Here is a 13,706-nt window from a genome sequence, read left to right on the forward strand (position 1 = left end):
CATTTTTGCCATAATATTAGCTATAACCAGCACCTAAATGTAGGGCGATGTGTGCTAGTTATGAATTAATTGCCTCCCCGCTCCAAATGCACCTTTCAACAAATATATGTCCTATGATCATAGGATCATAGATAGAATTCTTTTAAGTATTTCTTCTTTACAATGGGCGTGATGCTGAGTGTTCCCAGTACAGGAAGCTGGAGGGACACTGCAGGAGGAAGGGGCTCTTCCATGTTTTCTGGTGACACAGGAGTCAGTGATTTGGGTAGAGGTGTGAGGACATTCAGAGTAGCCCTGCCAAGCCATGCAGGGTATAAGAACGTGTGGTTGCTTGCCAATCTTGCAGTCTCAAGCTAAAGACAATCTTCCCAAGGCCCTCTCCAGAAAGAAATGCCCATCAGAGTCAGAATTCCCTCTGTAGGTGTGTGGGCCATCTACCTGAAGCCCCCTCCCCTCCGGCAGTCCTGCTGAGCCCACTGCAGGCCCCATACTCTTCCCTGGAGGGTGCTCATGTCCTCTGAAACATAGCCACTGGTTTGGTTATCCATGCCGACTGTTCTACTGGCCACCAGCTTGCCCCATGACTATGGGCCATCTCTGGATGCTCAGCCAAACTCGAGAATTTCTCTGCTCTCCAGTGAGATGAATTACACCTTCTCTTTAAGATCTGATCTTCTTCCAAGTTTGTCATTCTTTGGTTACACTCCTTTAGCTTCAGGGTACCAGTTAGGTTTCTCTATATCTTAGAAGTTACTCTTTTGTCATACTTTAATAATATTTTTAAATTAAACTCACTAGTTTAACCTACTATGTGGTTTTCCTCTTCAAAGTGGACTAGTTGATACACAATTCTTCTAAAACTTGGTATTAAATCAATCTAATTATGATTCACATTTGGAAACAATTATAAGCTACAACTAAGAACAAATAAAAATACAGAATTGGGGCAGGTGCAGGATCATGCCTATAATCCCAGTACTTTGGGAGGCTGAAGCAGGAGTCACTTGAGACCAGGGGCTCGAGATTAGACTGAGCAACAATGCAAGAGCCCACATTTACAAAAAAAATTAAAAATAATTAGCTGAGCATAGTGGTGGCTAAGGCAGGAGGATTTCTTGTGCCCAGGAGTTGGAAGCTGCAGTGAACCAAAATTGTACCACTGCTCTCCAGCCTAGGTGACAGAATGAGACTCTGCCTCTAATATATATATATATATATAACTGATCAATTTATTTAAAAGGAAAAATCAGTTGACTACACATTACTATATCAAGTAAATGAGTTATTTTGAATATTAGCTAATAGTAGGGCTTAAATTTCAAATACATAGTGGCAATTTTTTACATTAATGTGCTGATCTGTCTATGTCAAAGATAATGCATAAAGTGCAGTAATGTCTCAGTATCACTGAAGTGATCAATATAACTGACTGTAGCCTTCAAAATTGGTGTTGTTTACAAAGATTAACTCCTATGGGATGTGTTTATTGTTTCCTAATTAATGTCCAAGTGTGCTTTTAATCATGTTAAACAACTGCTCAAAAAATGTGTTTTTGTTATTGACTAAAACTTTCTGGCTGGGCATGGTGGCTCACACCTGTAATCCCAACACTTTGGGAGGCCCAGGCAGGTGGATCACCTGAGGTCAGGAGTTCGGAACCAGCCTGGCCAACATGGTAAAACCCTGTCTCTATTAAAAATACAAAAATTAGCTGGGTGTGGTGGCAGATGCCTGTAATCCCAGCTACTCAGGAGGCTGAGGAAGGAGAATCGCTTGAACCTGGGAGGTGGAGGTTGGAGTGAGCCAAGATCATGCCATTGCACTGCAGCCTGGGCAACAAAGTGAGACTCTGTCTCAAAAAAAAAAAAAAATTAATGCTAGAAGAAATCCACCAAGCTAATATTTTAAAAATACTGTTTTCAGAAGATTTAATTCCTATAGAGCTCCTTTACAGACCAAACAAAACAAAATCCAAAAGTAAATGTTCTTTATAGTATTACAGAGATCATATTGTTCAAACTGTTCATCCTTGATTCTTTCAGATTTATGTGTGTGTATGTGCGCACGAGTTGAGGGGGTGTGAGAAGGAAGTGATAGGTACCCACAGCAGAAAAAAGTCACATTCAACAAGGACAGCTCTGTTTCAAGGGCAGTATCACCCGACAGTAGAAAACAGTTTAAGGTTAAAAACAAATGCAGTAACAAAACCTGCATCCTAGGCAAAATATTTCATAGAAAATGTTAGCTGTTGCGTTATTTTATTTGGCAAAGCCTGTTTTTCCCATGTGAGTCTTCAATACCATTTGTACAATGCCAGACTGAGCTCTCTAATGCCTCACAAGCTTTACTTCATTAAGACCTTCCTGTAATCTAAAGGAATCATGTGAGGACCCTTAATAAGGTATGCAACAGAAGCAATGATTAACAGACCCCCAGACTACTTGATCCCTAGAATACCATTCCTGGAGTGGATTGCTGGATATCACCATACCCCTACCTCCCCATTATCCTAGATAAACAACTGAAGTTATATAAGGTATAAGGGCTTCAAAAAAAAGGTTTGACTTTTTGAGCTATAGTAATTATTTTTTTACAAACAATGTATTCTGACAGGATTTTCCTTTTCTTATCAGCACCCTGTGATTAATATAGGTTCTCATTACCAGCACCTAGTCCAAGAATTCTCTCTCTCTGCTGTTGAAGGCTCTGATAAACATACAATCATTTTCACAAACACTCTAGGGAGCAAAACCACAATTCTGATTTAGAAAACTGTTGAATATTAACTAGCAGGGCTCACTGAGACAATAACTGAGCAACTTGTCCTTGAAAAACACACTACACTAAACCTGTTCTCAGGGATAAATGTTGGTGTTTGACAGCTGCCACTACTCTAGAAACCTAGAGTGCATCTTATTATGGTAGTAGTCTTTCAGTAAAATCACCATAATTAAGATGCTGTCGTTATTTTCAATTTAAAGTTCTCCTTTCACAGGTTAATAAATTCAGACGTTAAGAAAAAGTCCACCCTGTGGTAGAATTCAGTTCAGACAATACTGTCTTCATATATAGGTAGGTTGTGGGCCTTCCATTTCCAAAGACTCCCCATATAGTTACAGTTTTAATTGATTATTTCCCAAATTGTTATTTTGCCTTGTTTTAATTTTCTAAGGATGTATGAATGAAAGTTTCTGTGGCCTATACGACAAAGATTAAAATTGATTTTAATCTTTTAAAATTTTCTTAGAAAAGCTATTGAGAAACACTCTGCTCAAGTAAGAGCTCTGAATTCAACTACTTTCAAATCTCATCTGCTTAAACAGGTTTAGAGCATAAGAAAAAAAATTTATCTAGGAAAAAAACTCTAAGCACAGCACAAAGAGTTCTTACACATACTGTTAAAAGGAAATGAAAACATTAAATGCAGATGACAGACGGGATATTAAGTACTCATAAATACTAATATTTATAAATGCCATTTGTCTTCCTACAAATTTCGAAATTCTTACTCTACAATTTTAAGTACATTAAGAGAACATCAGCATCTTCATGCAGATAAAAGACAGAAATTCCCATTAAAAACTAAAAATGAAGGAGAATTGGAAATATAAGACAATTGTATTTCATTTCTCCCTGCACTGCTTTCTCATCTTTATTTTACCTACAAATAGACTTCTTTATAATATACTCTGGCATGTAGCTCGCAAAATATAACAAAACCCATATCCATATAGAGATGCTTAAACACAATACCATCACTGGTTTGTTTTTTATGAATCATATACTAACACATTTTTCTTTCATTCCAACTTTAAAATTAAGAAAACCTAATCAAATAAAAAGAAAAATGCGTGCTAAATATACACACATACACACACATAGAATACACATATACACACACAGTATGACAACATCCAACATGTTATGATAACTTTAAATATAAATACATCCAAAAATTCCCACACTTAAATTTTTTAATAAAATTACATTCCTAAAAACAATTACATTTCTCATGAAATTTACTGAAAAAAAATTAGAGTCCTAGATGCAAATTCATTCCACAAATCAATAATTTGGAAAACCAAGAACCTCACCTTATTCTAAATGCAAATTACTTACCATATTATTTACCAATCCCCATATTCTCAATTAGAGAAAATAAAACACAAAACTCTCAATTGTTATTATCCCAGGTGGGGTAGAAATACAAACTTTCACTGGCCTCAAATAAGAAAACAGACTGTTTCGCCCTTAAGAAAAAATAAAATAGTCCTTGATGCAGAATATCTTCTCAAGATTTTAATACAACTTTTTCTTTTACCCCCACCCCCTGTCCCACTAGACTACTGGTAAACAATTTTTTTTTTAAGCATCTGGCATAGAACTTAGAGCTCTTTTCTCCTCATATGCTTTTCTCGATTAAAAAAAGTTCAAACAGGCTTTTGCTTTCAGTTAAGACAATAAAAAATTCAATAATGTAAGATTCTTTTCCTCCAGCTAAAAATTATTTATTTTAGCCAGACGCAGTGGCTTACGGCTGTCATCCCAACATTTTGCGAGGCCATGGCAGGAGGACTGCTTGAGCTCAGGAGTTCAAGAGCAGCGTGAGCAACATCTCTACAAAAAATTAAAAATTACCCAAGCATCGTGGCATGCATCTGAAGTCCCAGCTACTTGGGGGCACTAAGGTGGGAGGATGTCTTGAGCCTGGGAGGTCAAGGCTGCAGTGAGCCATGATCATGCCACTGCATTCCAGCCTGGAAGACACAATGAGACACTGTCTCAAAAAAAAATTACTTATTTTGCATGTTTTTAGTAAATAGAGGTTTGTAAATTTTCTTATTTTCCAGGTTTTCTTATTTTCCAGGTTTGATAGACTATTGCCCTTCTTGTGAGTTAGGATTGGAAGCAAAAGTAAAAGTAAACCACTCCCACTAACAAAATCATCTTGTCCCTTGGTAAGCTTTTTGATATGAGGTATATGAATTATTCATAGAGCTTCAAAGATAGACCTGAATTTTTGAACTCTAGCATTTTTTTTTTACAAAAGCGCACTGAAACCACTCTTGGTTGATACCAAAATTATTTACACTTGCATAGTAATTCTTTAATAATTATCATGATTCAATTTTTGCACAGATAACTAAGTATAAATTTATTTGTATTCAGGATTATGAAATGTGAGTGCTTTATTTCTTTCAAACTAAAATATCTAATGTAGTTAAGACTAAATTATGTTCATTCTAGGGTTCAAGTGTTTATGTTCCTGTTTCCAGGGCTAGTGGAGCATTGCATGAAATAAGAAAGAGCCTCTGGGAAAAGAAATCTCAGAGGAAGAAGGGAAAAGAAAAATGAGGGGCACATGTTTGGTTCAAGGCCAGTTGTCCCAGATGCTAGGGAAGATAAAACATACCTCCAATTGTCTTCTATCCCAGACTTCATGGGCTTAAGCTTGAGTCCTAAGGCAAAGCATCTACAGGTAATGAGCAAGTAAAATCTAAAAGCAGCTGCTTGTCTACAGAATCACCCTGGGACATGGAGGGTCCAAGGCATCAGCAGAATTGGCACTGGCAGCAGCAGGGCTTGCAGTGTTGGCAGCAGCACTAATGACAGCAGTGGTGCAGTTAGTGATAACAACATATTTGGCAGCAGCAAGAGTTCCTTTAACTCTTTATACATTAGCTCCCTGCACCTTGAGCATACACAGCCCAGGTCTTGATGGTAACAGAGATGGCAGACAACAGTAGAAGCCGCAGCAGCAGCAGTTTCTTCTGTGCCAACCAGCAGCACTTTCGTCTCTCAGTGACTGAGAGCACAGCAAAGGAAGTTGGAGAATAGAAAAGTTGAGGAAACACAATGGGCATGACGGGATGGACCTTACAGCCAGCCATAGCTGGGTTAAAACCAAGGACTGCCATTTAATATATCATACAGTTTTTAAAAGTGAGTTACAGTGACACTGCTCAAATTATTTAACTTCTCTGTGCCTCAAATTTATTGTGTATAAGATGGAAATAATAACAGTCCCCATCTAATATGATTGTGATAACGTTTAATGAGATAATTTAAATAAATAACTTAGCAGAGTATCTGTCAGATAATAGGGACTCAATAATGATCAGCTTTAAAAATGTAGAGGGCAACTCAAAAACTCAGTGTGCCGTGAGGCCTATTTCTTCCCACCAGGTCTCACAGAATGTATCAATGGACTCCAGAAGCATTTTCAAAAGAATAAGAAAGGTTGGGCCAGGCGCAGTGGCTCAGGCCTGTAATCCTAGCACTCTGGGAGGCCAAGGCAGGAGGATCATCTGAGGTCAGGAGGCCAAGACCAGCCTGGCCAACATAGTGAAACCTCATCTCTACTAAAAATACAAAAATTAGCTGGGCGTGGTGGCAGGTACCTGTAATCCCAGCTATTTGGGAGGTTGTGGTAGGAGAATTGCTTGAGATGGGGAGGCAAAGGTTGCAGTGAGCTGAGATCATGCCACCGCACTCCAGCCTGGGTGACAAGAGCGAGACTCCATCTCAAAAGAAAAAAAAAAAGAATAAGAGAGGTTGGAGTATGCAGAGGCCCACCCAGAGAAATGTTATATTTCAGCAATTATTTTTGTCCTAGATCCCCCTGTATAAATACAAGAGGTCTGGGAATACAAAGGCTGCCTAATATTATTATTTTCTGATTTAAAATTTCAAACCTTAAAAGTATTTGTTTTCCATTCATATCACATAAGCATAACATTTTTTAAATGTTTATTTTTAAAAGTAACCTTAAAACAATTTATTATAACTCAAGATTAAGAAGTAAATTTCAGCACATTTTAATAGAAAGAATATATGTAAGAAAGGCATAATTTGTGTCCAATAAATGATTTTTATTATGTGTGTTATGTGCTAATATTCCAAGATCTGAGTACATCATTCATATTGATACATATTAATAGAACAAAACAAAAAAATACTTTTCAAATGATAATAAACAGCACCATGATTTCTACTCCTTTTTCTATAATAATTTTCAATGTTAGTGCTACTTGCTCGGAAAATTCCTCATAGCTGAATACATGTTTCAAGGAGCTTAATTTAAACAGATGTCTTTTACTAAATACTGATGTATTTCCACCTTTTGTGCTATGTTTAGCAGATTCAAATGACTCTATGTAGTTACAAATATTAGGAAGTAAAATAAATTTTAAGGACTATAAGACGAATGCAATTTTGCAACTCGGCAGAAAACACAGATTTCCCAAAGTATAAAGTTGGTGATTTAGACAGATGTCTTCTCTACTTCAAAAGGCATCTCATGCAGTAAAACACACTAAGTTTTCTTAGAATTGTTGTAAAATGATTATCCAACTCTACCTAAAAGCAAACAAACTACAGATCATATTAATCTGATAGATTTGCCATTTTTGTTCTCTCAACTGTACCTTGCTCAGAATCAGATGCTGAGCCAGAGTTAGAAGTACGAGATTGCTGAGGAGTAACACCAGGAAAGGTAAAGGGGAATGAAAAAGGGTTATGCAGGGAAAGCCTTCAGACCACAAGGCAGATCTGACATTTGTGGGGGAAAAAAAAAAAAGGGTAAGAAGAATTGGACGTGGAGAACAATGCAGGGAATACAATAAAAATTCCACAATGTCTTGACTAACCCATGTGGCACTCTGCCAAAAAGACAACTGGTCAATTGAATCCTACATTGGAAGAAATGGTCAGGTCCCTAGTGTTCCATCATGCTCAGTCATTGGCTGGGAGATGATCTGGAAAAGCACGACCTTAGCTTGAATCCTGCAGAGGATTCTAAAGGTTTGGGAGCCAAGACCTGCCATCTACCTGTATTCCTCATAGCTGAAGAACAAGTTCTTTCTTGAAGGAAGACCAAGAAGCATGCCTCCACAACAGTCACATATCTCAACAAGGTGGAAAGCCAAAGCCCCTTTGTGAAGCACCTGTAAAGAAAGCTTCATCACATTGAAATTAAATATATTTATTCATATGTGGATTTTCAACGTGTTTTATCTTTCCATTCCTTGAATTCTCAAAACCAACTATATTTCTCTTGCAAAAGCAGCCTTCTGATAGTTGACGTGAATTTTCTTATACCAACTGCATCTTCACTTGTCTAATTTTAACACCCCATATCCCTTAAATTTCTTTCCCTTTCCTAGAGGAACTAGAACCTCACCTGGCCTGAGGGCCCAGTATCTTGGGATGGGCATAGGGATGACAGAAACTAACACTCAGTCTTCAGTATACAGAGATGAAGTAAATGTGTAAGTTACTGGGTATTTCAGATATCTATTTCTACAAAACAAAACACTCCTAAATTTAATGGCTTAACATGACTGTGTATCTGCTTATGATTTTACAATTTGAGCAAGGCTCAGCTGGCTGGCTTTTCTGCTGATCTCACATAGGCCATTCATGCAGAAGCAGTTTTCTGCGGACTAATTTGGGGCTGAAATCCAAAATTACCCCACTCACACACCTGGTGATTCAGATGAGATAGCTGAAACAACTGCTAGCTAACCATGCATCTCTCTCACTCTCCTCGCAGCATCTGTAATAGGGTAGCCAACCACATTACATGATGGTCTAGGGGTCCAAGAGAGTGAAAGTGATGGCTGCCAGGCCTCTTAAAGCCCATAACTGATATAGTATTACTTATACTACATTGTATTAGTCAAAGCAAGTCACAAGTTTATCTCCTGGGTTCAAGAGGAGGAAAAATAGATCCCACTTCTTGATGAGAGAAGCAGCAAAGCATCTGTGGCCAATTTTAATCCACTACTGAAGCAAAGCTGTTATCAAACCAGTAGCATAGCTAAAGCATCAATCTCCAGGGAATGAAAAGAGACAAAAATGAGGAAAAAAGCAATAGATCAAAAAGTAGAGATGGCCCAGACAGAGCAAGTAGGTTCTATACCAAAAGTAGGAGAGACAAATCCAGCAATAGCCTAACTGTATAGCTTTAGAATCTTTTTGCTATAAGACCAAAGACTAGTTCCAGCACTTATGACATTAGCCTAGTTTCATAGCCTCTATAAGCTTCTATTTTCTCAATTGCCAAGTAGATAATATAATGCCCACCTCTCGGGTTGTCGTGAGACTCAAATGAGATAATAGATCTATAGAAATCTGTCCCACTCAACAGTGGAGGTCATAGTTTAGGTTGCTTGTTTTTCTATTTTTGTTTTCTTCTTAACTTTAGAATAGGTAACAGAAAGTCACTTTAGGCTGGGCATGGTGGCTCATGCCTGTAATCCCAGCACTTTAGGAGGCCATGGTGGGCAGAAGCTTGAGCCCAGGAGTCTGAGACCAGCCTGGGAAACATGGCAAAACCTTGTCTCTACAAAAAAAAAAAAAAAAAAAAAAATTAGCCGGGTATGGTGGTGTGCACCTGTAGTCCCAAATACTCAGGAGTCTGAGTTGGGAGGATAGCTTGAACCCATGGAGGCTGAGGCTGCACTCCAGCCTGGACAACGGAGTGAGAACTGTCTCAAAAAGAAAAAAAAGGGAAGTCATTTTAAACTCAGGAAGGGTAGAAGCAGAAAGAGTAGAACCAAATTTTGCAGGATCTTACAGGCCTGTCTTATGATTGAGAAGTTGTATACATGAGAGGGATAAGGGCCTGCACACTAAACCACTGAGAGCTACTAGAGTACACAAGCCAGGAACTAGAAGCCTCTGATGTTCTTGGAAAATTTAGAGTCATTAAGAAATATACTAATAAGAACTAGGCTAATTATGATCCTGCCTTTACGGAGCCCTTACAGTACTGAAACTGGCACATCCCTCTGCATCAGTTTTAAATTACAAATACTACCACTCATTAATTCAAAAAAATCTGTTTTGAGTGTCTATTACATGCCAAACATTACACATTAACTGTGGAAAAGCCAGAAATCTCTTCCTCCATCAAATGTATCTTAAATCAGTGTGAAATAAAACATATGTGTGTGTTTCATGTATTAATCATTATGTGTGTTCCACACTGTAATCATTTCTTTATAAGATTTAGAGAATTGAAAGAAAAAATATGTTATAATAGACTGGGATAGCAAATGATAAACATAGGTGATGAACAAACTATCTAAAATATTTCCTGCCACAAAAGACACTTCTAGATAGCCAGCAGTTTTCTACTTAAGCCTATTTTCATTGTACAATGCAGCACCCTGAGTAATCCATTACAACTGCTGTTTTATAACAATATCTTCAAAATCACTTCAAATGTTTGTTAGGTGATACTGACACCGCACAAAGCAATAATAGAAAGGGGCGTTGGGAAAAAGTGAATAAAATGCAAACTATAGAAATTCCCTTCTCATATGTCAACCTCAGGAGTCTGCCTTTTCTCCATCTTCTGATGAATTGGAGCTCTAACTATGAACTCAAATTGATTAGCTGGGTTCTGTACACAGATAAATATAAAATGTCTAAAGATTTATATGATACTGCTGCTAAAAATTCCAACCTATCTCTTACTAATACATGAAGAAAATATTGACTGAAAAGAGTACTAGGATAATATGCACTTACATTAGCAACTTCCCAATCTCATAAGCTACAGTTATTCGACACATATTTACTGAGCATGTTCTATCTAGCTAGGCACTGAGACACAAAGATGAAAAAGACATTATCTACCTTCTTGAAGTCATAAAGGTCTAATTGTGAAGAATATTAATTAATTTTTGTTTATTTCCTCTCCCATAGGACAAATAAACTGAGAAGGCAATAAAATAAATTGTATAATTTTGGCATACAATAAGCAAGTTTCTTTGACCCATGTCATAGTCAATGCAATACGGACTTTTTTTACACTATATTGTTTCTTCTAGATCCAAAATTATTTCACTGAAATCACTGGATTAACAGTGTATACATTTAACACATTCCCTTCAGTTACGGTCCATTAAGGTCATAAAGTAGGCCCAAGATAATGTAAACTACTAGACATTCTGATGCCAAATCTACCTCTGTCTCTCACTTGGGACACCCTTGAGGTAACCTGGTCCATATTACGCTCTAATGATCAATGTCCACATGAATCATCCATGTTAAAAATCAATGCAATCAATATTTCTCTGACCCACAGTCACATACGTCTTGTTCGTAGCCTGTAGTATTTTGTACCATGCAATTGGGTCTCAAGTCCCTCCATCAATAAAAATAATGAAGAGTTAGTAATTTCCATAAATGCTAAAATGTAAAGAAGTACAAATTTACCCTGAATCTATAACAGTAAAATCAATATTGTCTTTTATCACATACTTACAGTCTTTTGACCAAAATCCATAGTGAAAAAAATACATATCAATTGTTTAAAACACATAGGCAAAGTCAATCAAAAAGGTTACATACTGTATCATTTCATTTATATAACATTTTTGAAACTACAAAATTTTAGAAATGAGGAATATATCAGTGATTGCATGGGGTTAGGAATGGGGGAACAGAAGGGAGATGAGTGTAGTTATACAAAGGGAATAGGAGGAACACTTGTGGTGCTGGAACTGTTCAGCATCTTGACTGTGGTGGTGGATACGTGAACCTACATATGTGAAAAACTGTATAGAACTAAACACACACACACATATATACATACAAATAAATACATGGAAAACTGATGAAATCTAACTGTTCGGTGGATTGAGTAAATACCCAGGGTATAATACTGTACTATAATTTTGCAAGATATTGGCACTGGGGGAAATTGGCAAAGGATTCACAGAAACTCTGCATGTAAAACTGCATATGAATCTATAATTTACTCAATAAATTTTCAATTAAAAGAAATCAGAAAGAGTTTATATTCATTAAGGTCCCAATTTGAAATAATTATGGAAGGTATTCATGCAAATATGAATATGAAAGATATACATTGAAAACAAGGAAAAGCAAAATTTAAAAAACCAATGTTGGTAGAGAGTACCAAGGGATTAAAAAGGCACTTTGAAATTTAGATAACAGAAAAATTCCACTATAAAATAAACGTGCGTAAATTGTGTTGTCTGTTCCCTTGTTCTAATTCCCACATTGTCATTTAGAAACAATACACTAAGCCACATTTTCAAAGCAACTCCTAAATCTAGCCAAGCCCAAACTTGCCTTTAAAAGAGAAGCAATGCTATTAAAACATTTCATCTTGTGAACTAAGCACATAACTCCTACTAACAACAATAAGAAATGTTTCAATGTGGTGGCATGAATAGTGAAGTGAAAGAGAAGGAAGGAAAATTAATTATAAGAACACAAAAGATAGGAAGGAAGTATATTTTAAATTATAATTATTTTATCCAGGTCTCTTTTTTAAAATGCTAATGAGAAATAAGACATCTTCTTAAGGAAAGAAGGCCCCAGGAAGACCCCTTCTAAAATATTCCCCTGTCCAAATACAGAACCCTGTGTCTTTAAACCACAGTTGCCTCAAGATTATGTCTCATGAATATCCCCACCCCAGAAATATTTCCATGCACCAGCTTGCTTTGTTACCTGAGCCTGCAAAATTTACTCTTTGATAATTTGATGTGCTTGTACTACTGTTACAGAGTGAAAACATGTGAGTCATTCTGAGAATATTAAAAAGAAAAAACAAAGAATAACTTAGATATTTAGGTATAAATATTTCATTTATCTAATATATAAGCTATGTTTTATTCAATTAGTGGTAATAAAAGCAGCCAGGATCAGTCCCACTTGATATGTAATGTAGGCAAAACAAATAATCAATCTTTATCATGTGACTCTTAGTTTTTGTCCTGTACCAGATCAGTTCAAATAGTCAAGGCATCTAAACTCATTCCTACTTACGCTGTCAAAGCTCGCTTACAGAAGACATTATACAGTAATCATTCATGCCAAAGGGTAGATGTTACTAAAGACTCAAGTAATAATTCCCTGAAGGAATAAATATATGTTTTTAAGAAATAGAGATACAATTTGTATTTTAATAGTGATAAAAGTTTTATGTTTTGAGGTTTGATCAGAATTCCAGGTATCAACATCAAAAAATGACAAGAGAAGGTGTTTGTTTCGAAGACACCAGATACTGCTTGTGTGTTATAATACAATATGCTGTCTAATGCACTGCCTATGTGTGAAAATGCCTGGTACAGGTCTTAGCATATGGTAGGTGCTCTGTAAATATGCTGAATTTTTTAATGCTGTAATTGTACCACATAATTATAGCAAGCTATCTAGTCTACCTAAATATAATATTAGCTCTGAATGATTTTCAAAAATATATAACTGTCATACACTCTAAGCATCAAGAGAACATAACCTCTTCATATTATATGTAATTATCTACTCTCTCCACAATGTTCCCAAGATTATTTTTTCTTATACTACCATTAAGCATATTTCCACTGAAACTTATAATAGTTTGGGATTTTATGTATTCTGTTGCCTGTTTCCCACCTCAGGTTAGAAGTATTTAAGTGAAAAATTGATACAACTTGTTATTGTCAAAATAATGATTCCTTGCTTATTAAATGACATAAAGATAATATTGTTTTCTAAAAATCGATTCCCATTTATATAAATTCAATTTTTAAATCATCTTCACAATGCAAAAAATTGCCAAATTATTTCATGATTAATTTTACCACATAACTAAATTAGCATATATTTATATAGTTATTTATCTTTATTTCAAAAATGGAGAGGGGAATAAGAAAAATTAAAATCCAGAGGCTATTAAA

The 13,706-nt window shown here is 36.3% G+C and overlaps 1 protein-coding gene across 4 annotated transcripts in view; it reads right to left on the bottom strand.

Moving 5' to 3' along the window:
• The window catches only part of CCSER1 (coiled-coil serine rich protein 1), a 1,484,089-nt gene that overhangs the window by 1,380,986 nt on the left and 89,397 nt on the right, over window positions 1-13,706 (bottom strand). The window contains exon 1 of one of the 4 annotated variants that reach the window (XM_055296999.2): window positions 5,414-5,797. The exons of the other annotated variants lie outside the window; for them this stretch is intronic. The gene's annotated coding sequence lies outside the window, so the exon portion shown is untranslated. Of the gene's footprint in view, window positions 1-5,413; window positions 5,798-13,706 lie in introns of those variants that run through there. 4 annotated transcript variants of the gene reach the window in all.

The sequence above is a fragment of the Symphalangus syndactylus genome, chromosome 10 (genome assembly GCF_028878055.3).
Source record: "Symphalangus syndactylus isolate Jambi chromosome 10, NHGRI_mSymSyn1-v2.1_pri, whole genome shotgun sequence".
Lineage (NCBI taxonomy): Eukaryota > Metazoa > Chordata > Mammalia > Primates > Hylobatidae > Symphalangus > Symphalangus syndactylus.